The sequence below is a fragment of the Gavia stellata genome, chromosome 2 (genome assembly GCF_030936135.1).
Source record: "Gavia stellata isolate bGavSte3 chromosome 2, bGavSte3.hap2, whole genome shotgun sequence".
Classification (NCBI taxonomy): domain Eukaryota; kingdom Metazoa; phylum Chordata; class Aves; order Gaviiformes; family Gaviidae; genus Gavia; species Gavia stellata.
The window spans coordinates 9,834,430-9,855,669 of NC_082595.1; the positions used below are offsets into that span (position 1 = coordinate 9,834,430).

Consider the following 21,240-nt stretch of genomic DNA (forward strand, 5'->3'; position numbering starts at 1 on the left):
ATAAAGCACTAGACGCTCTTTCCTGTTTCTTAAAATTTAACACTGAGGAAAATTAAAATATTTTTCATGTGACGCTTATCTAATATTAAACTTTACATTTGCTTAACAGAGCACAATCTTCACAATAACAGGGTATATTGCCAAAGGCAGCACGCAGACTTTTTGGAATTGCTCCCATCTCTTTCGGTTCACCTGTAAAAACATCTACGTGCTCCCTAGGACTGCATCTGTGGCTAGTTTTAAAGAATGACTACCCATGCAAATAGGCATAATTTCAGCATGAAATAATCTGTAAAATCAAGACAGTAGTCAATGCTTAGTTTGCAACCAGGATGGGAAAAAAAAAAAAGCTTTTAATATTTAGAAACATTATGTTTATTCTGCAGCCTTTGCCCACGTATTCTGGATGTACTAAAAGAATTTTCAGAGATTTGGTGTCAGAGACAGTTATGCAAGGGACATGATATTTGTTTACATTAGTGGCTCCTTGCATACAGGAAAGCAAAGAATGATAAAAATTAAAAAAAAAAAAAAGGTCACAAATTCAGATGGGAAATCCAGAACCTTAGACTGTTATCAGGACACTGCCTTCAGAGATCATTCCTTATCAAGAAGCGCATTAAGCAAGTGAAGTTTGGAGACCTCACAATAATAATACGGTAACACGGAGTTGGGTTGCAGGGGCCCAGTCCTACCACCTGCACACCAGGTAGCATCCCACCCTGCAAGCAACTCCCCTGCCGCCCAGGGACACCAAAATCCTGTTACATGCGAGTGGTAGGATCAGGCCCTGCTTGGCAGTATGTGATGTAAAAGACCGTCTCCGGCTTTCTCTCAATGAATGCAAGTAGAGTTTTTCAGGGGGTAGAATCAAGCTCTTACAATTAGGTCTTCGTCTAAAAAAAATCTGAGGAGTTGGGATTTCAGAAGGGTTGTTTTTGTAAATACAGGGCCAAGTCCTCAGGGGGTGGAAAGGGGTGACCACCATCAGAGTTTTTAAGCAGGTGATACTGGCACAGAATAAATCAGGGTCAAGGTTGACCTTTAAGTCTAGTGGTGTTCATTTGAAAGCGATAGAAACTATTTGCAAGATAACCAAAAGAGCTCTTGCTTACTGCACGCAAGATAATTCTAAAGGCATTCTCCGTAAAGATAATACTTGCCAAAAGGGAAAAAACCACCAACACCACCGAAAACCTTCAAGCTTTTCCTTCCTTTTCTGTAGTCAAGCTATGCTTGACTGAGATCCAGCAGTAAGTTCCCAGACTCACACCAAAAACCTCACGTCAGGTTTCAAGTTTTGCACATTTCCCAGCAAATTTGAGGTGCCTGACCACTGTTTCCCTCTCTCTTGCCCAATCCCAACCAAGGACACACATGGGGAGGGCTTGCTGTACCCTTGAGTCAGCAGCTCAGGAAATAGGCTGTCCTGCGCCAGGTTGGAAGGTCATTGCCACGCGTCCTTCCTCCCCAGTGTCCATTTTCCTCTCCCCGAGCCCCCGTACCAGCAGCTGCTCGCCTGCCCATTCCTGCCACCGCAAACGTGCGGCAGGAGGTGCTCCGGAGCGATGCCCCCTCCTCCCCTCGCTGGAAGCATCGGAGTTATCGTACACTTAACCTAGGTATTAAGCAATGTCTCCCATTTGCCCTGGTGTTATCCCGAGCCTACAGACTGCCAGCTTTAAGGCTTACGTGCCTTTTGGCTAAATATGAGAAATAGTTCTACTTTAGCCTGACAAAACGGAATGGGTATCGAACGGCCAGTTAATATTTTGGTCTTGCAGGACCAAACCCAATTCACACCTCAAGGGAAGTGGAATGGCATGTTCAGCGGGATGCAAAATCCCAGCCACGAAGACAGACTTTGATACTGATTAGAACTGGATAAATAGGGAACTGTCGGGAGGGGCAAAAAATAATTAGGAAGTTTGCGTCCTTTACGTCGTACCAGCACTTTGGCCGCAGATTGTCTCAAAACCGTATTTCATACATCTAACGTCTCCGTACAGTTATCCAGAAATACAGAGTTAGAAAGATAGCTTAGGTTGTTAAGATCTATGTAGAAATCTTCGGAAGCATCATTTCTTTCCAAGTTACAGAGCTTTAAATTTGCGAAGGTTAAATTTGCTTTACACATCACTTTCGATGCTCCTCGCATGCCAAGTGTAGTTTATGTTAAATGTACCCTCCACATCTCGAGCCTCAACTCGCACCATGCGGCTTTCTCAGAAACCGAACGTTTTCCATGTCCATGTAATTAAAAATCATACCAAGGGCCTCAGCACTTCACACTCCATCCATAAACATAGCTTGCAGTATTTTGTTTACCAATTTACTTTCGAAACTTTTGTTTAAGGAGATATGATTAAAATGTAGCTATGAATAACCTCTTAACAGCACAGCAGCTACAGACATGGGTTTATTTCATATCCATTTGATATGCATTGACATTTTAACTGGAAACAGATTAATTTCTAGGTATCCAAGAGTTACTGTTACCAAACCTTTGGCTAGAACTGTCTTTAGAAAGGAATATGATGTCAGGTACTTAACCGTGCTCATTACAAATAAATCCATTTCCGTAATCAATTTTGTTAACTCATCTTGATCTACAAAGATGCTGATCATTTTCTCCTAGATTAATTCATACACCTGTGAGATGCAAAGGAGATGTAAATTCAAACTCACCCTCCTCAGCCACGCTGAAGGACCCCAGCGTAACCTAAACAGCCATTAAATACACAGCTAAACTTGACGAATATTTGTGGGTGAATTCAAGGTGATACCAGTTTATAGAGCTGAAATTGTTCCTATCTTTTCACAAGCCATCTACTTTCTTTGGTCCAGCGTCTGCCTGCTTCATGTCAGCCCGTTATGCCAACACCACACAAGAAATTTAACACGCTTCTGCTAATAGAAATATTTAGATCTTTCACTCTAAAGCGCTACACGGGGTATGGCTTTGCCAGAATCAGCCAGGAAGCGCAGGATGAAAATTATTCCAGTCCACAGCATTTCACGCACAAAACCACAGCTCAAATCCGAAGAACAGATGACATCTATTCACCATAGATCTGTTCAGTGCTAAAATGACGTTAGCCACTAATGAGAAAGTACTACCTTTTTGTACGGCTCTGACACAAGTTTTCCTGGGAGAAGGGGTTAGCTAACTCCCTTAGCCGAGACACCTAATCAAAGAATTTGAAAAAAGGCAGAAATGATGAGCAACTATGTGTGCAGTAACAACTACTTTATTAGGATTTCTCCGTAAGAAGAAGTAAAAATTAGAGCCTGATTTACTTCGAAATTACGCTACCTGCTCTTCAGCCTTCAAGAAAAAAGCCACCCTTGTTTTATGAACCTGGTGATACCCAGGGCCCAATCCAGCAAGGTATTCAGCAATTCCCGTGACTGCCAAACATCCTCAGTGCCCATCGACTACGGGGAGAACTGACAGAGCTCACTAACAGGAGGCATTCGGCATCTCATTAGTTCAGGCCTTTATTTTGGGGAGATGCACGTCCCTCCATTACGTATCCGTGCTCGGCACTGCTTGAGGAAACAGATTCTTTGAATGAGAAAAAGAAATTGAGCTGCTCAAGGTAGAAAATTGAAAACATTTTCCTCCTGTCAGGCCAGTTTGGTCCTTGTTATTTCACTGATCGTGAAGAAAATAACTCACATGCTCTCTGTGCAGAGACGATACTGAAACGCTCGCAAGATTCCTACTAGGAACTCAGCCCAAGTTTTCCAAGATTTTTTTTTCCATGCTACACAATGTCGTTAAATCGCAATTCTTGAATTAGTTAATCTAGCAGTTAGGCTGCACATTGAGACGGAATAAATCATGATTTAGAGACTACAAATTGCAGTATTTACAATTCTGCCCTGAATCAAATTAAACTCCAATTTCAAAATGCGTCCATTCTTACGACTATCTTAATTTATCAACCGATCATAAAGAAGATAAGTCATATAAACTGAGAGGCCTCGGAGTTCAACTGGCAGGAAAGTTAACTGTATACACTGACAGTGCCATTCAGCGAATGTAAGATACTTTACAGAATAATTTAATAGGAAGCTGTTAGCAAAAAGTATATACATTGTACTTTTTATCACAGATCAACTCATGAAATGTTGATACTCTGTCTACCCTTGAATATTAATAAACGTTTCACAGTATGTGATATTGCTGTTAAAGGCAAGCTCTGGACAAAAAGCAGATAAAATAAATGCAAAACGAGCTGCAGTGGTCGTAAACTTTACGTGATTAATGGCAACTCACAGAAAAACTGCGAGAAGAAGACATAAAGGGTATGTGCCACATGCAAATCTGCGGGTAAGGAAACTGCCTCCCTATAATTCATCCTGCGTACTGCCAAACCTCTACAGATGATGGAAGTGACAAATAATCTGAGCTTTTACACCTCGCGGTGACACAGCCGTGTTTCTGTACCCTGCGTTAGACAACACCGGACCTTTCCGCCACCAAGCAATGGCCATGGATGTACGGATGCGCTTCCACGTGCCCCCCGCCCGTCCCCAGGCCCAGATGAGGGTCTTGGGGCGACACTGGCCGTGCAGCCACAACCACCCCGGCGTTCGCCCCGGGCACTCGGGCCCCGTGAGAAACTAGCGGGTTTCCAAATCCTCGCCCTGGCAACTTTTGCCCGACATTCAAGGGCACCTCTACTCTGCAGCCGCTTCCCCTGCCAGCCGTGACTGACACCTCCTGCCTTGTCAAAGACACCCCGCTAATACCCCCCGTACCTGTCATTTCCGCAGACGGGGCACACGTACGTGACACTGACCCCTCCGGGAGCTCCGTCCCACCGCGGACGCGCCTTCCGGGCGCACAGACCGGCCGCAGGCACTTACTTGTCGACTCGCTTCCCACGGCTGACCCCGTCCCAGCGGCACCGGGAGGCGGCGGCCGGGACCCCCCGCGCCCCGCAGCCGCCCCGCCCGGCGCGCACCTGCCCCGCCGCCCCATGTGCGCAGCGGCGCGCACCTGCCCGCGCCCTGCGCACCTGCCCCGGCCCCCGGCGGCTCTGCCCTGCCAGCCGCCGCCCCGCCGCAAAGCCGCCGCGGGGGATACGCGCAACTTTCTCCCCCTCCTGAAAGACGCGCGGACACCCGGGCGGCCCCGCTCCGCCCCCGCGCAGCGCCCGGTGCCGGGGAGCCGTGCCCCGGCTGCCCGTCGGGCCCCGCATTTTCGGTGCCCCCCCCCACCCCCCCCATCCCGGGCCGCTCACCCCAAACGCAGCCCTGCGCGCCCCCTCCGCGCAGCCCCCACGCCCCCCAGCACCGTACCCTCCTGCGCTTTAACTCCGTTTGAACACACGGCGAAGTGTTCGGTAACACTCCGGCTCACTCAGCCGATAAACAGAAAATCAAAAAAAAGCCAAGAAAGATCTCCATCAGAGGCTAAGAAAAAATTAAATCCGCCCCCCCCCAAGAAAAAGCAAACAACAACCAAACAAACAGAAAGTACCAATAATCCTAATCTTTCCCCAGATCAAGGCTCTTATCCCGCGACTTGCATTTGATCTCTTCTCATGTGCTCGCTACCTACCACTCAAATCCCATTTTCTATACATTTCCACAATCCGCAGCTCGTCCCACCCTTGGAAATGAAAAAGTAATTGCAAGGATAAGAAGAATAAGAATAAAAAGTCCCTGCCCTTCCCGGCTGGGGTTAAAAAGGAGAACTAGCGACATGCAAATGACAAGCAAATTGGAAGAGACAAAAAGAAAGGCAGCTATAATAAACAGGACAAAGAGGAGGCTCAGAGGACCGGAGCAGGAGTTTAAAGCAGGGGATGGGGAACTTCGGCGGGGGGGGACGAGGGGGGGAAGCTCGGAACAACAAAAAGAAGCCAAATAGTGCCTGCGTTTTCCGTCCCCGCAAAACTGCCCTCCAACCCGGGGAACAAAATAAAGCCCGGTCCAGAAAAGGTGGCGGAGAGCGAGCGACGGGGAAGCGGGGGAGGACCACCTAACAACGGGCAGGTCACTCACTCCTCAGCCCGGGGCCGGCCGCCCTCAGCGCTCCAGCGGGCTCGGCGCTGGCGAACCCTCACCGCTTTATCTACCGGGGAACGAAAACCGCTCGGCTAATAAAGTCCCTGCAGTCTCGCCCCCCTGGAAAAAGCAGCACAGCTTGACCAGGGCGATCAGTATTTTGCCGGGGGTTCCATGCCGCCCCCCGGGCCATGGGAGGCAGCCCAAGCAAGTGCGAATTTCAAAGAGAGAAGACGCGAAAAGGCCGAAAAAGCGGGGAGGGAAGGAGGGGGCGCGGAGAGGGAGCGGGTACTTACTCCGTGCAAAGGCGACGAAACTGAGCCTCTTTTTTTTTGCCGGTGGAAGGGAGAGGAAGGCAGACACGCACACGCACATGCACCCAGCACACGCGCCCCGCACACGCACGCACGGACACACACACACACACGCGCACACACACACACGCGCGGATACGCGCGCGCAGCCGGCGAGCCCCGCCGCTGATGAATATGATAATCGGGCGAGGGAGGGCGAGTGCGTGCGGGAGGGCAGCGGCCGCGGGGCTGAGGGCGCGGAGCGGAGCGGAGCGGAGCGGCGCGGCGCGGGGGCGGAGTGGCGCGGAGCGGCGCGTGGCGGGGCGCGGGGCAGGGCTGGGCTGGGCAGGGCTGGCCGAGCCGAGCGAGCGCTCCGCACCGCCACAAGATTTACTTTAAGACACAGCTGAAGGAAACAGGAAGACTAGACGTCACGCTCGGAGTGACGTGGGCCCGGCCCGGCGCCCAATCGGGAGGCTCCTTGGGACGGACGGGGGGGACGGGGAGAACTTGGCAGGAGCGGGGAGAGAGGAGAGGGGAGAGCGGGGGGGAGGGGCCGCCCCGCCCCGCCCCCGCGGGAAGGTGGCGGCGGCCGCGCACCTGCGTGGGGGACGGGCGGACGGGCGCGGGGCGGGAGCGCCGGCAGCCGCGGCCCGACGGGGCGCCCCCCCCCCCCCCCCCCGCCTTCGCCGCGCACGGCCGAGGGGCGGACAAAAGCCGCCCCGCGTGGGGGGGGGGGGGGGGTTGGGGAGAGAAACTTTAGGAAAGTCATCCCCGCGGGGGGAGATGCCTGGCGGTGCCCCACGCGGGAAAGTTTTCCCGCGGGAAGGCTGCCGCCGAGGAGTGCCGGGGCGCGGGGGCTGCTGCCCCAGGGCGCGCGTCTCTCACGCGTTAAGCGGTGAAGCCAAACCCCGCTCGCGGGCGCTGCCCCCACGCGGGTCACGAACTCGAAGAGAAACGGCTCCGTGGCCGCCCGCCTCCCGCACGGCGTCCCTGGCCGGCGCGCAGGGCAGCGGCTCTGCCGCGCATCGCGGGGCTGTAAGCGGGAGCCGCGCGGGGCACTTGCCACGTGCGAGGCAGAAAGTAAACACGAGAACGAGCATCGGGTTGCGGCGCGTGGAACAACCGGCGGTGCCGGAACGCGGGTGGGTGTTCGCTGCGGGCGGCGCCGGCCCCGACCCCCTGAAGAGCGCGCCCCAAGTCTCGGTCAGCTTAAACCCGTCCCCGGCAGAGCACAGCCCGCTCCCGGCCGGCAGCGGCGGAAAGCGCTGGGAAAAAAGATCGGGGCGGGGGGGGGACGACCCAAAAGAGGATCTTCCCGGCAGGTCCGGGCTGCAATCCGCAGGGAAGCCTGCCGGGCGCGCTTTGTCCCGCCGCGAGCGCGGGTTTCCGCGGCGTGGGGCAGGGAGCGCCCGCACCCCCGCCCCGCTTGCCGCGGAGGGTCGCCCGGCGGCTGCCGGCGGAGCGGCGAGGCTTCCCGTAGGAAAAGAGCCCGAGGCTTGCAGGCGGCCGGGGAATAGACCGAGGAGAGGGAATAACGCCCTGCGGAGGGACAGGCGGCAGCGGAGCGCTGCAGGGCGCTCGGCGGCAGGTAAGGACGGCGCTGCCTCAGCGGGCCCGTCCGCGCCCTGCCCTCGGGGCTGCCCTGCGGGGCGCCCGGGCCGGCGGGAAGGGGAGCCCCGAGTGGAGGGCAGAGCCCGGACGGGGCAGGGCTGGCCCGAGCGGGCCCTGCCAAAACTTGCGCCGCCGCTCCGTGCCCGCGGCGAGGGGCCGGGCCGAGCCTCGCCCCTTGCCCGCCCTGCTGTTGGCGGCGCGGGGAGCCGCTCCGCTTCCCCCCCTCCCCCCGCCTTCCACTTTAAGGATCTGTCTCGCTAGAGGGGAGCCGCGGCGACCAACCCCACCCGTGGGTGCGGGCAGCCCCGCCGCCTCCCGCGGGGCTGGCCGGGCGCGGAAGCCCCTCGGCGGGGCGCGCTGCGAGGGCTACCTTCCGCGGCCAAAGTTTGGGAGCCGGCACGGGCAGCAAACCCGACTCCCCCCGGGCCCTGCCCGCCTCTGCCAGCCGCTCCCGGCGGGAGCGAACCGTGGGGCGCCCGCGGCGGCTCTTCTCCCCGCTGCCCGCCGGCGGGGCCGGGCTGGCCGCCGCGTCGGGGCGGTTGGCGGCTCCGCGCTGCCTCAGCGGTGGGGAGCGGGGTCACTAACGCGGGTGGGTGGGTAATACGACAATCCACCCGCCGCGGATCACTAAGAAATCGCTGGGGAGCGGCCGAAGCGGCCCTGCCGCGCTGCCGGAGCTGCCGCTGGGAAACTGCTCCCGAGTTAAAAAAACAAATCTCCCTGCCGCTGCCCCGGCCGGCGGATCACGAGGAGACACAGCCGGTGACACCCGCCCTAGAGCCCGGCACCGGTGCGGGAGGCGAAGCTTTTCGGGGCCGCCGCCAGCGCTGGCCTCACCCGGGGGCGCCGCGCCCAGCACGTCGGGGCGCACCCGGCGGCAGGCGGCTGTAGTCCCGGCCCGGCGCGGCCGCCGTGGTGCAGGGCGAGGGGGCCGCGGGGCTGCTTTCACCGCTGCCCTCCCCGTCCCCCGCGGCCGTGGGAGAGCCCCGCTCCTCGCCGGGCTGGGCAGCCGCGCACGGGCGGGCGCCCTCGCAAGCCGTGCCGTGACGTGCTAGTGCCTGGGCCCGAGGCCCGTCCCGGGGCTGGCCCTGGCCACCTCAGGGCCGCGGGTCACCGCAGATCCCCTGGGCAACGGCGCGCGTCCCGGGGCGCTCCGCTGCTCACACTTTCGTCCCCCAGCCCGAGCGCCGGGCGGCCCCGGAGCGGTGCCCGGTGCCCGTCGCGCCCTCCCGGCCCGCGGGAGCCTCTGCCCGCCGGGACGGCATCGCCGCGAGGTGTTTTAACGTGACCCCTTTAGAAACAGGGGCGCCGGGCCCTCCGCCGCCGGGGAGCGGCGGGGCTGGGGCGGCCGCGGCGGCGGCCCGCGCTGCGCTGCGCTCCGCGGGGCGGAGGGGGAGGCAGAGGCGGCCCGGCCCGGCCCGGCGGCGGCGGGAGGGCTCGCTCCCTGCTTGTTCTTGCGGGGCTCGGCGTGCCGGGGGGACACGTTCAGCCGCCCGTTGTAGCTGTGAGTGCTGCAGGGGCTGCAGAACAAGGGTGCAGAAGTGTCTCTGGACGCAGGGGCAGATAGGCTAAATTTGGCGGGTGAATGACTCGCTTGAATTCTTTTCGTTTTGTTTTTTTTTTTTTTCTTTTAAAGGACACCAGGATACACGTAGAGGTGAAGCCGAATCGTGCAAACTCTAATAAATAAATAAATAAACCGCTGCCTCTGACACTGAGCTTGTCACCACCAGGGCTCAACTTAACTTCAACCACTGTTGATTTACCCAACAGAGAAACTGAGGCACTGGGAGTGAAGCGATGTCCCCAAGGTCACACGGCAGAGCAGCGGCAGCCAGCCTGGCCCCAGCCACGGCTACCATGTGCGCAGGCTTCCACCTACCACCCGGCCCCGCTGCCTCGTGGCTGTAGCTGCTCGCAGGTTACCTTCCTCCAGCCCTGTGTCTTGCAGCTTCTTCAAGTCTAAACACAGCGGCCCTGCGACCTAGCACACTGGTAAGCCCAACTGGAATGAAATGCATGGTTTCCACATGCCCACCCTCTCTGGGACAAAATGCTCCAGACCCTTTCTCTCTTAATCCTGGAGGATAGGCAGCCTCTTAAGGAACGCAAATTGATGTTTAAAAGCTCAGCAGCGAAAGTAATCCCCCAGCCATCACCCAAATTTTAGAGGTGGAGGAAAAGTTCTTCTTCCTCCGGAACTTAATCCCTCAGAAAGGGTCCAGGGGACCTCCATGCCAGCAGCTCATGTTCAGGTTTTGTAGTGAGCAAAGTTGTCCCTGGTGCCGTCTCCAGGGCCTGGCGGCTTGGGCAGCAGCGGGGCAGCCTCTCGCTGTGAGTGGGTACATGGCTGGTTTTGTCCCACTCTGCCCCCAGCCCCCCAACCGACTGCAAGCGTGGTCCCTGCTAGTGAACTGTCATAGATTCTGGCCTGTCTTCAAACTCCTGTAGAAGTGCCAGGTCCTCTTGCTGGTAATTAATAGATCATAAGGTAGCCATCAGGTCCTTTTCTTGGTCATTAATAGATTATAAGCTAGTCACACTGTTTATTTACTGAGTGACGGGCATTTTGGATCCCAACAAAAATTAATCCATGTTAACAAAGTTTGGATTCAAAGCCTGGACGTGCTCTGGTCTGTGGGTTCTCCTGCCCTTCTGCCTCTGAGTAACGCTTGGTGTGTGTCACAAACTTCAGGTCGAAGTACTATATTTCCTCCAGATATGGGGGGTTGTCAGGTCTGTGTTCAGCTGCAGGGTTTGTCCCATCAGAAATAAATCCTCCAAATTTTGGTGCCTCTGAAAAGAAAAGGTTTGCTGCAAGCTGACAGCTTTCTGTGCTGGCATTTCTTTAAGGGGTAAAAAAACCCAGATGCGAGAAACATGGGAAAACTTCTGCAGTGTGCCCATGACCATGGGTGATTCCTCTGTCCCTTTGGAGTCTGACAACAAAATTGAAAGTGACAGGGGTATATTGTTGAAACTGCCTTTTCTTTGATCATTTTCCTTGCTGTGTCTGTTCCAACTGAACGAGAGAATGGGGCTGCGAATACATAGCAGGTTTTCTTTTATTTTTTTTTCTTTTTTTTTCCCCTTTTTTTTTCAGGGGTGGGGAAGGTCCAAGTACTGTCATGCATAAAAAGAAGACCCCGCAACCACAAAGGTCTGATTCTGCTCTTACTTATGCTGTTGTGAATTAAAAATAACTTTACTGATATCAATAAAGCATCATCAGTGTGTGTGTATGAGAAAGAGGAGAACTGGGTGCTTGATGTGTGTAAGTGCTGAATTTAGAGCCTTTCCTCTCTTCCCTTTGCCCTGGCTCCTTCTTGCAAAAAGGAGACCATTTGGAAGAAAATTCCTTTAACCTGGAGAGTGAATGCAACCTAGGTGGTTCAGCAGAGTGCAATTTAATTCAAGAACCTGGTATTGATGGAAATAGAATTGTTGAAAAATAATAATAAAAGAAAACCAACAAAAAACCTCACAACCTCCAGAGAGGAGAAAGTGAACTAAACTAATCCTATTAAACGTGGTAGCATGTTTCTGTGCAGCTCGCTGAGAGATTAAGCACAGGAAAAGGGATAAGTGCTGCTTCAGTTTCACTAAACTAATGTGACAACTTGTCATTGGAAATCTTTACAGCTTGTTAGCAGATGACTAGCTGATTCAGATATGTTTTCTACCATTTCCTTTGTGTCTGGGGGTGGGTTTTTTTCTTTCCTGTTCCTTTCTTATCCATACTGCTTTATTTTGCTTTTTAATCCTTCATGTCTCCTTCAAGTCAAAACATTTAACTTGCTTTAATCAATATTTTGTTTTGAAGATGTCCCTTGACCTTTTGTTTGTGCAAATTAACCTTCAAGGGCACCTCATTCATTCATTAACCTCAGTGGGATGCCGTATCCCTTGTACATGGCATTTTAGGATGCATAAAACATTTATGAATGTTTAGATATATTGCAGTGAATGACTGTGATACTGCTGTGGTTACTACTACTGCTACTAATACATTCATTTTCCTTCTATGTCTCTCTTTCTTTCTTTCTTTCTTTCTTTCTTTCTTTCGTTCTTTCTTTCTTTCTTTCTTTCTCTTCCTTTCTTTCTTTCTTTCTCTCTTTCTCTCTTTCTTTTCTTTCTCTTCCTTTCTTTCTTCCCTTCTTTGTTTTTCTTACTACTCTTTCTTTCTTCTTTCTTTCCTCTCGCTCTCTTTTTCTTACTTCACATGTTCTTGTGTGCAGAAGGCAAGCAAAATAGCCAGGCTGGGAGAACTTTTAGTATTAGCAATTTCTCCTCTCCTCTCCTCTCCTCTCCTCTCCTCTCCTCTCCTCTCCTCTCCTCTCCTCTCCTCTCCTCTCCTCTCCTCTCCTCTCCTCTCCTCTCCTCTCCTCTCCTCTCCTCTCCTCTCCTCTCCTCTCCCCCTTCCCTCTTTCCCTTGGCCCTCCCCCACAGGCAAAGGCAGGATCGTTGAGTAAATGGAAAAAAACATTTTACAACATTAAAGGAAGACTGTTTAGAAAAGGAAGGCCCTGCTGAGGTGTAGAGGAAGCCTGTTTATTAACACTGGACACCTCTTATCTCAGGCAGCTCCAGATGGATGTCCCCTTGGTAATTCCCACTCTGTGCCAAGTGGGGTTAAGCAGGGTAACCACCTTGACGTGGGCTGGTGATCACCAGGGGATCATCTGCTCCTTCAGAGAGAAATTTTAGCAGAAACTTGGGGTGGGGGAGGGAGAGCCATCAGGCTTCAACATAAAAAGCTTGCACGTGGCCAGATTTACCTTGGTGGCTGTAAATTGCTTGCTGCCTGGGACAGAGCCAGGTTTTGATTGAGAGATAAAGTAGTTCAAATCTGTCAATAATTAACTGTCACTCAATTAAGGCTTTCTTAACAAATTAGCACTTGGTAGCACCTAGGGTGCAGGTTTTTCATGGGAAAAGGCTGATAGAGTGACGTTGGCCATTAAGTTTGCCCACTGAGTATCAGCTAATGTCCTGCTCAGTTTAAACACCACTGTGTAAATTTGGCAAATTGGTTCCCAAACCCCATTTCTGCCAGATTGCTTTTAAGATTAACCATTTGTGCCTTCCCAAGCTAAACAATGAAGGTTGGGGTTTGCTGAATAAAGGAGTGATCCCCAATTGATTAGGGTTTCCGGGCTGCTGGTCAGCCTTGAAGGAGCACCCTGATGTAAACGAGGCTGTAGGTTTGAATTTATAGAACCCTGCAGGACCATGGGAATGGATGGAGCAGAGTTACATAGTCTGCCGCCAGTGTAAGCTGCTGTAATGTGTTTCTGTCTCACACAGGGCCTCGCTCTTCCCCAGCCTGCCCCTTCCACTGGGTTGGTGGGAAGTTTAAAAGGGAAAACATTTCCACTCGCTTCATCCCACAAGGAAATTCCCATCCAAGCAGCTGCCACCAGGCTGTGACCTCTTGTCACTTGCAACCGTACGTGGCCCTGGGTACCTGTCTTCACCACGGTTGTCAGGTCAAATGCGTTTCCAGAAACATTGCAAAGCTCCGTATTTATGCCTCTCTCCCAGATTCCTGGAAGAACCCTCTGTGGCAACAGAGGTAGCGTTTGTGTTTCTCTGGTGGAGTCATTTTGCCAGTTCCCTTTCATCCCTCTCCGAACTAGCAATGCTGTGGGTATGTCATCCCACTCTTCCTCTTAATTCTCCATTCAGAAATTGTAAGTGAATGTCGGACGTCAGCCAGATCCAGCAGAGCCACCCCAGTTTACATCAGCTGGTGATCTGGCCCCGTGTTTGTGCACGCTGCTGGATCGACGCTGCTGGGACGGGAATTCCCTTGGTACATTAATTCACAGCAAACCGCAGACTCTGGAAGCCCTGGCCTTGTGATCATTTGTCACATCAACCCTGCTGAGGAGGAATCGGTCCCTCGTGAGTCAGAAAACCCTTTGCTCTTCGTTGGCATCCAGTTCTCCTGGTGTCACAGGCAGTTGCACCTCCAGGAGGTGTAATCACCGAATCTGTTTAGAAGTCAAATGTAAAACTCTGGCATATGCAGGTTCTGATTCGCACAGTATTAGACGAAAGGCTGCGAGATGGAAGCTGATTTTAGCTTCAACTCTCATCTGTTCCTCTGGTACAAGTTTATGCTCAGTATGGGTTTGGTTAAAGCAGTCACTGCTTACCTCGCTGAATAGTTTTCTGTCTCTTTTGACCAAAGCATGCCTTACCTGCAGCGTGGGCCAAAGCAATGCTGGACAAGAGTTTAAAAACAAAGTTTGGGAAGCTCTCCAGGTTTTTCTTTTTGGGGATGCACACTGTTGTCTTCTACAAAAACTAATCCTGATGCAGCTTTCTTTCTATTAATCGTATCAGAAGAGCTGCCAGAGTGTGACAGCTCTTAGCCAGCACCACCCTACCATGGGTCAAAGATCTGAACTGTTTCAGCAACCTCCATGTGGAGGGGTTAAAAGCACATTAAAAAATACTTTGTGTTGCCCTGTCCTAGTACTTGCATTAAAAATCTTAAGAAGTTTAAAATCATAAAGCAGGAGAAAAGGAAGCACATTTGATAGTTTAAAACTGTACCCTACCCTGCTGAATAATCAAAGCTGGTATTGAACAGGAAATGTAGTTTAATTTTATAGACTTATGTTCTTTTGGTTGGCTGGTGTTTTTAAGAAAGAGGAAGATATTTCTGTAGAGGGATTATAACCTGGGGAAACCAATTTTGATTATTTTTTGTGTGCACTGAATTAATTTATTTTTATATTATATAGCAACGGTTTTAAGAACCCATCTTTTCTAATAAAAAGTCATTCCCATTATCTAAAGCATGCATACGATCTGTCACCTCTACAGACTCAGTCCTGCAAGGCATTGAGGGACAATTTTTTCAGGGGCAGAGAGGCATCTAATAACATTTCAAAACAGTTGCAAGTGCTATACTATTAATTTTAATAGGACACAGGTGCCTAGATGTTTTGTAAGGTCCTGAAGAAGCCAATGGATTTAGGAGCCTAAAGCAGAGCATAGGCTGACTTTAGGTGTCTATCTACAAAACTGCTGTTGTGGATCATCCAGCTCAGGAGACACGCTCCGTAGGTGCTGCGGTGCTGTGTCTGTGCTTGCCAGAGCCATCCCTCAGTGAGCAGCTACGTGCAGGTAGGAATCGTTCAGGAGCCAGCGCGCAGGCTTTGCCCATGCCTACGGGCTCCAGCAAACCCCTGCTTAGCACTGCTTTCTTTACAAGATGTCCTCATGGTGGTGTCAGTTCCCATCTTTCATAGGATAGCCTACACGTTAGGGTGTCTCTCCTCGAGGTGGGAAACGTGCGTTTAACGCTTTCCTCGTCCTAAAGCCATGCAAAGTCATGGCTCTCTTCTCTCTAAAAAGTGCCCTGGCCACCAGGCTGTGGGCTGGGATCATCCTCACCCCTCCTTTGGGGGTTTTGTCCTGTTGCAGGAAGGAACCAAACTATCACAGGGTCAAAAGGAGAAGAAACGAGCTTGACTTCGTGAAAGGTGCTTAAAACAATAAACTGGGAGGGGACAGTGCACTGCTTCCAGGATTCTCTACTTTACCTCTTTCTAATGGCTCTGCAATGCGAAATACCTCCCTGGCCCCGGGGAGGAGGGCCGGGGAGTCCCTTAGCCCAGGCGGTGGGGCATGCCGCGGGGCGTGCTCTGCGCGCTGACCCGCTTTCTGGCCTCCGCAGTCTGTGAGCCTTTCCCTAATGCTGCACAGCTTCACTGGAGTGGATGGAGGGTGTCACGGCAATTAACATGAAGGCACTAACAAACATCTCTTACGGATTTTAGCCCTCAGTAGCTGAATCATTAGGTACCTACATAATGTAAAAAATTAATCCCAGAGTGTCCTAAGCTCCTGCTGAAGTTACTGGGCTCACACTCAGCAGCATCAGTGCCAAAATAATGTAGATGCCTTTTTCTGGAAAGGAAATACATCCCTGGTATAAAGGTCAAATGGCATTTATAACAACATTAATAATTTCAGAGCGTCGTGCTATTGAATTCTAGGAATGATTAGACCTGCTTGGCAATACTGTTTAGTTGCTTTTACAACAGAAATATGCTGTTTACCTACTGAGAGATTCATAAGGAAAAAAATCCAATCTATATCAACAAGTAAGATATTTTCCTTACCAGAGATATTGATTTAAATATTGACTTCGCTGCTGGAGGGTTATTTCACTCCAAGCTGCAGATACTCATTGTCAAGTGACATGTGTTTCATGTAGTAATAAAAATGTGATTTCTGGCCCAGTAATCTTACCTGGATGATTCTGACTTTTTGCATTCAGCTTGGTCTGAGGCAGTTGTCCTTTCTAAAACTGAATACTTATTTTCTTCTGAGTGTCAATGCACTTCGCTCCATGTGAATTACTTGCAACTAAGATCAAAACAAATAAATGTTAACCCCCCCACACACACTGCCCCTTTGTCCTATTAGTTCATTTTCCTTTCAATCTTTCAGCAATGGGTTTAGGCTCTGCAAGACAGAAGTTCTTTATTTAGCAACAGAAAAGGTGCCGCCACAGAACCTGTTACAGCTTGTCAGAAAACCAGCCCGAGTGTGTTCTGGGACAAGGACTGTCTTTTTATTACGGGGTTATACAACAGCTCTCACGTTGGCTTGCTGACCCCGATCAGGCCTGGCGATAGTAATAACGACAACAATAGCTTATGCCACCGAGCAGCAACCCAATGCTCAGGAGGGCTGCGATAGCTCCCATCACAGAGCAGAGGTGCCAGCTGGCCCTTGTGCAAAGTACCAGCCCAGGAGGGGGAAAAAAAAGGGGGAAAAATCCCAACCCCACATAGCCCCCAACTTATAGACGTGACTATTTACTTCGTTGGAGCATTGTATCCGCAAGGCGGGGGATATTGCTGAACAGTTTCACTGATGGTAAAATTCTCGTTCCTGGACAGCTGGTCCTCCCCGAGGAGCCTGGACCCGCGCGTGTGTAGAATTGCACGCTCTGAACAAAACCGCTCTGGAGGGCAGCTGGGTGTGCTGCTGCCACGCAGCTCGGCAGCACAGAGGTCCCATGGGACTGGGAGCACAAGGTGGCAGATAATGACCTGAACACTTGTGGTCCCTCCCTCTTTCTCTTACGCACCATTGGGACAGGATGAAAATGTGAGGCGATGGCAACACTCACACATCAGCTCTTCGGCCTCTTCAGGAATCACCCCAGCTCCCTGAAAGTGGGATAACCAGAAAATAGAGTTGTTTTCAGGGGGGAATTGCATGTAAAAGGTTGCTTCTGGTCTGAAATTCCTGAGGTCAGCTGTGCCCGTAACTTCTAGGCACTAGCCCTATCCCTCTCGCAGCAGAGGACTGCTGGTGTCTGAATGCAAAACGACAGGCTTTGCCTGGGAAAAGTCTCTCTGTAAAACTTTCCCTTGGAAACACGGAATTTCAGACCATACCTATGGATCCAAGGCCTTTGCTCAGCTCTTGACCCATCAGGACAGAAAGAGGGGCAGAGGCTTACACTCCTGGAGGTTACCCACAGCCAAGGAGGGGCAAAGCTGGCGGAAAGGCAAAATCTCAGACCCCATGAGTGGAACACTTCTCTGCCTGGCCTCTGCTAATGGGGTTCTGTGGTGCTGTCACTAGAAGCTGTTTATTTTGGAAGAAAAAGGGGGACTTTGGGTCACTTGCAGATTTTTTTTTCCTGGAGTGAATTTACAGCAAACATGAGCACGGGAACTACGGCGTAAATTCACCTTATATTTTAAAAGAGGTTACTTAGCTGACTTACATCCCTTTCCATCTACTTGCACACAAGGAATTTGCCTTTTTCTTTGACCACAATGTTTTAACTGAAATTTTGGGGTAAACAAACATGCCAAGTCTTTATTAACCCCAGCAGTGTAATTTCTCATTACAAGACTGTGATTCAGAGGAAACAGCGCTGCTAAAACAGCTACCGAGTCCCAGCAAAAATGACAGTTTTCCTCAATCAGTTCCTTTTGTGACCTTGATCTGAACCTTAATCTGTTTTAGCAGAATTCTTTTTATTAGTCATTCATACTTAATCATACTGCTAATTTCCCTGTTTTTAAACTATCAATTTAAGGCTGCTTTTTCATGTAACTAATCAAGGCTGATGTATGTTATTTTGGCTATGATTTCTAATAATTATTCTTAAGAGTTTTTTAAGTCCGTGTTTTCCATAGATAACTGTCAAAATTGCAGATAGGGGCAGAATGGCTTGTTTCTGTGATACTGCACATACAAGTCTGCTTTCTTATCTTTAGTGAAAATAACCATTACAAGCATTGTACAGGGAATCTGAGCCTCATCTTCTTTTCTTTCCTTACATCAGCAGTTGCTTTTCATTAATATTATTACTGCAGACAAGCATCATTGGAGGGAAGAAGGGTTTTCAGGATCAGGCTCCATTTAAGATATTTAGAATAAAAAAATAAACATACTTGCAGCTGTCTCACAAAGATTGTAAACTGTTGTAGCTAGTCACTAGTGATTTTTCTTTGCCTATGATATTAAAGAACAGATTGTGTTACTATACTTATCTCTACCTTTACAAACAAATACACCAGGAAAATATGTCGAGCAGAAGAAACCATGCTTGTTATCAAATGCTTAGCTACACTGACTACAGGTTTTTGTACTTCTTGGCAAAAGCTTCAAAACATACTGTGGCTTGGTTAAGCTCCGAATTCTTTACAGTGTAAAGGGAGCCTTTTTGTGACTGTAGTACGCGCTCGGCTCTCCACCGAAGGCAGCAGTTCGCTGCTGTTATTTGTCATTTGTACGGCTGCTGCACAGAGATCACAACCCCTTGTCCTGGGCTTTGTACCCACCGGAGACGCTTCTTCCCCCACCGAACTGATTAACATCACGGCAGGGCTGTGATCATAAAAGCCTGGCACTTCTGATTAGGTTTTTGTTGAAGTTTGTGCAGCTGACTGAGTACCAGGGGCTTTGTGCGTGTGCAGCGGGGTGGTTTCAGGGGGTAGGACACAGCCCCCCCAGTTAGAGGTGCCGTCGGAGCAGCACTTGCACAGAAGCTTCACAAGCATTTTCCAGACTAAACCTCTCGCTCTGTGCTCAACGGGACTTCGTCAAGTGACGCACTAACATTTTGTTAGGGAGTGAAACAGATTTCTTAATTGCAAGTGAACTAAGTCTGACAGATAAGATTTTCTACCCCGAAGAGGGAGGAAAGCCAGAAACTTGATACCTTCCTGTCGGTTTGGGGTTTTTTGTGGGGTTTTTTTTTGTGGAAGACGCTCAGATGTCTTGGTAATGGGTTCCTGTGCCAGATGGAAGGCAATGGCTGGAAGAGTAGATGAACGAAGACTCCTCACAATCTTTTTCCCTAATTAAATCCTTTTTTCTGTAAAAGTGCAATGTTTTCCCCACCAGATCGAAGGGATTGCTATGTATGATTGTTTGAACAGCTACAGGTTAATTATGTTATATGTATCTGTAGAAAAATTAATGCTATATAAAAAATGGATGAAATTGCTCAAATAGCCTGTTAATTAACTCAGCCCTATAGTTAGCAGGGTTGGCATTAGAGGAAAGAATAATGCCTTTTCAATCTGAAACCTTCCATCCCTCCCCATCCATTTTATCTCTTCTTGTCACTTCCTATTAGCTGATCATGACATCTTATCTTTTTCCTGAAGGGTGGGCCAGAAGATTACTTTGGAGCTCGTGTAAGTGACACTCCAAGGATTGGCCGGCAGCGGGTTCAGCGGTCCCGGCCCCTGGAGCCACAGGATGTCATCCCCATGACATGCCTGGAAACCCCAGCTCATCCCTCAACTGTCCGGTTACAGCAGCATCTCCGTCATGTTGCACTTCAAGTCTGTCACTGGCATGGCTTCATGCTCCTCACCCGGGAACCCTTCCGTTTTTTGCTGAGGCCCGTATTTTTATTTTTAACACCGAGTCCTTCACATCAGTGGGGGTGATGGCTTCTTTTGCAGGATGGGATTCCGCCATAGGAGGGAATGGCTGGGGATCATACAGCAAATGTACATGCATGTGCTAAGAGAGGAGCTGTGCATGAAAGCCTCCTAGAAAGCATTTGAAATGTGTTTATTTTTCAGTGATTTTGAAAGATTTTTGGCTGATAGCTCTGGACACCAGCTCTGGTCTCTGCACTTTCTCTTTCACATCGCTCTATGGGAAGCAGTTTTTGGGAGAGCTCTGCCTGCCTGGAGGTGTGGGGCTGTCCTGGCAGCTTTGCCCCACACCGGCCACCCAGTCCCTAGAGCCCAGGATGCTGCCGGTGGGGGGGCACAGCCAGAGCGCTCCCACCAGCTGCAGCCAGACATTATGGCTCATGCTGGAGGGACTCGGTGCCGGCACAGTAATTGCAGGCTAGCTAGATTTTTGCTGTGGTATTACAAATTCCCCCAGGGAAGCCCACAACTATGGCCATTTACATGGTAACATGGTCAGGCATGAGTCATTTTCTTCCCTCTCTCCCTCTCTGTCTCTGTTTCTCCTCTGACACACACACGCACTCTAACAAATGCAAGCACAAATCAACAAACTGGTAAATAAAATTTAAATGATGCCTTAGTGCATTTTCAGCCCCTTTCTTCTGGCTGAGTGTACAGTTTGATGTACTTTTTTTTTTTTTTGCTATAAAAAGTAGCACAAAATATATGGGCCATGTGAATGTTGATACTGGAACAATGACTTTCGCATCTTCTGCTTCACGTTATGTTTTTTTACCAGGTTACCTTTAACTAAAAAATTAATCAGTAAAAGTAATCCTTAAAAGACAAATCTTTGTCAATATAGTAAAACAGGAAACTTGCAAAGCGAGTGACAGGGTCACTGTTTAAGAAGTTGCTTCATCTAACTCCTTCCTTAATACTTAACTCCGCTAAGCTTGTTGCCACCCTTTTCCTACACATCTGAATAAATGCAATGTGTATAGCATCATTGTATTGACTACGTTATCATAATTCCGGTGAGTAAGTACTTGCCGGTTTGGTGTCCTTGGCTCTGAATTCCTCCATGAAGCAACTTTCTCACGTACTCTGAAATTTTCACTTCGGTGCTTTAAAAAAAAATAGAGCATCCCCTAAAATAAAGTTAGGATAATTGCCGCAAAGTCGTGGGTGCCTGAATTCAGGTTGCTTTTGCAAGACAAATGTGGCAGATTTGTGCATGCATCCTGATCATCCTGAGCAACATCGGGCAGGGGATCTCTGCTGAACCACAGACTCTGTCTTAAGTGGGATGGGATTTCATTTCCCCCCTCTCCTCCGCTTTTGTCACTCTTTCTCCAGCACGGTGCGTGAGACAGGGTTTG

At 50.4% G+C, this 21,240-nt stretch overlaps 1 protein-coding gene and 1 long non-coding RNA gene across 4 annotated transcripts in view; one reads left to right on the forward strand and one right to left on the reverse strand.

The window, feature by feature from the left end:
- Positions 1-6,401, reverse strand: part of PROX1 (prospero homeobox 1) — a 49,949-nt gene extending 43,548 nt beyond the window's left edge. Inside the window, exon 1 of the mRNA XM_059834094.1 lies at positions 6,321-6,401. The gene's annotated coding sequence lies outside the window, so the exon portion shown is untranslated. The remainder of the gene's footprint in view (positions 1-6,320) is intronic.
- A 1,375-nt stretch (positions 6,402-7,776) lies between these two features.
- Positions 7,777-20,842, forward strand: LOC132321736 (uncharacterized). 3 transcript variants are annotated; one of them, XR_009484869.1, is made up of 4 exons: positions 7,777-7,908; positions 9,705-9,926; positions 11,035-11,091; positions 19,595-20,842. It is a non-coding gene; the product is annotated as an uncharacterized LOC132321736 (long non-coding RNA). The 3 variants fall into 3 exon arrangements; XR_009484873.1 differs by lacking the exon at positions 19,595-20,842 and adding an exon at positions 9,568-9,588 and having other exon boundaries at positions 11,035-11,174; XR_009484862.1 differs by lacking the exon at positions 19,595-20,842 and having other exon boundaries at positions 11,035-11,174.
- The last annotated feature ends 398 nt before the right edge of the window (positions 20,843-21,240 follow it).